The 1,932-nt window shown below is 49.4% G+C and overlaps 1 non-coding gene across 1 annotated transcript; it reads left to right on the top strand.

Annotated features, from left to right (window-relative positions):
* The first annotated feature begins 602 nt into the window (after nt 1–602).
* Nucleotides 603–675, top strand: TRNAV-AAC. Its single transcript has one exon. It is a non-coding gene; the product is annotated as a tRNA-Val (tRNA).
* Nucleotides 676–1,932: the final 1,257 nt, after the last annotated feature.

Below are 1,932 nucleotides of genomic sequence, written 5' to 3'. Positions count from 1 at the left end.
TGGGGACATAAGGATTTGTCCTTTTTGTTTCACCTCTTGCTCCATCCACTGTCTGATCCCTCTTTTCTCTTCGTGTCTTCCTTCCTTTGTCCTTTCTCCTGTTCCCCTCCCAAAATCAGGTTTTTTTCTCCTGCTGATAACAGCTCACGTTAACTGATCACTCGTTATGGTGTGTATGGCAACACCCATTTTTTCACGTTCTCTGTGTATATATATATCTTCCTACTGAATTTTTAACTGCATGCATCCGATGAAGTGAGTTTTAGCCCACAAAAGCTTATGCTCAAATACATTTGTTATTCTCTAAGGTGCCACATGTTCTCTTTGTTCTTTTGCAGATAAATTAATGGAGGTTAAGTCCATTAATAGATATTAGCCAGGATGGGTAAGGAATGGTGTCCCTAGCCTCTGTTTGTCAGAGAGTGCAGATGGATGGCAGGAGAGAGATCACTTGATCATTTCCGGTTAGGTTCACTCCCTCTTGGGCACCTGGCATTGGCCATTGTTGGCAGATAGGATATAGGGTTGGATGGACCTTTGGTCTGACCCACTATGGCCATTCTTATGTTCTTATGAAGGGAAGGGCACAGCCCCATCACAGAGTTTCTGTAGTGTAGTGGTTATCACGTTTGCCTAACACGCAAAAAGTCCCTGGTTCAAAGCCAGGCAGAAACAGGATGGCTTCCTTTTCTCAGCTCCTAGTGGCCTGTCCCTGCTGTTGTAGGAACAGCAGTGATTTCTATGCTCAAAATGTCTGTTATACTTCCTCTCCCTCTCTGAATGCCTGTGAAGTGGCTTTCCCCCTCCTCCTCCTCCCGCTCTCTCCTGCAATGCTTGGGGGATGAATGGGCTGGTTGAAGATCAGAAGAGCTTCCAGGTAGACAAGGTGTCTGGGACTCTCATTAGGCAGCGCTCACACACCCAGAGCAGGGACCCTGCATGGACACTGGCTGAGGTGGAGTGTGACCCACCGGATGCAGCCAAGTCATCTCTAGTCGCAGGCCATGAGGTTCAGGCCCTTCAACGGGGAAGGGGCCCCGTGCTCAGCTGTGCTTTCCCAATGCTGCCTAATGAGAGTCCCAGACACCTTGTCTATCTAGGAGCTCTTCTGATCTTCCAGCTGTTCAACCAGCCCCTTCATCCCACAAGCATTGCAGGAGGGAGGGGAGGGGGAAAGCCACTTCACAGGCATTCAGAGAGGGAGAGGAGATGGAGATGGGGCGGGGGGGGGGAGTGTAACCGACCTTTTGGGCATACAGGTTATACGCAGCACACAGATCACTGCTGCTCCTACAACAGGGTAAGTTCTCAAGCAGCATGTTTCTTACTTTGCCCATCTGCCAATTTTGATGATTATCGATGGAAATATTTTGCCATTGGGTTGTGCGTTTACACAGAAATTGACATTTACCAACAAATACGTAATTCTTCCAGTCCTGCCTAGTCTGCAGTTGATGGGTTTAGAGGGACACATTCACTCTTCCAGGTCCCCAGGCCAGGCCTGTGCTCTCAACTTCCCACACTGCTGGGATCCTTCCTGGTCTCCCCTCAGACCTCTGCCCCCACCCCACTTCTGGGATCCTCCCACACTGTCTAACTCCCCTGCTGGCAAGATCCCTTCCTGTTCCTTTCATTTCCTGTCTCCACTCTGGGCAAAAGCTCTGCACTGTTCCCACACCAGAAGTTGAACCCAGGCCCCATGGATGAAAACCAGGAATCCTGACCACTAGCCCATATGGGACTATTGGTGTATCTGACGAAGTGGGGATTCACCCACGAAAGCTCCTGCTCCAATACGTCTGTTAGTCTATAAGGTGCCACAGGACTCTTTGCTGCTGTTATTACTACAACTCTCTAAGCCAACCCCTCATCAGAGCAGCAGGGACTAACGTGACCAGATGTCCCGATCTTTGGGCCTTTTTCTTATATAGG

The sequence above is a fragment of the Mauremys reevesii genome, linkage group 14 (assembly GCF_016161935.1).
Source record: "Mauremys reevesii isolate NIE-2019 linkage group 14, ASM1616193v1, whole genome shotgun sequence".
NCBI classification, from domain to species: domain Eukaryota; kingdom Metazoa; phylum Chordata; order Testudines; family Geoemydidae; genus Mauremys; species Mauremys reevesii.
This window is presented reverse-complemented; position numbering and strand designations above follow the sequence as displayed.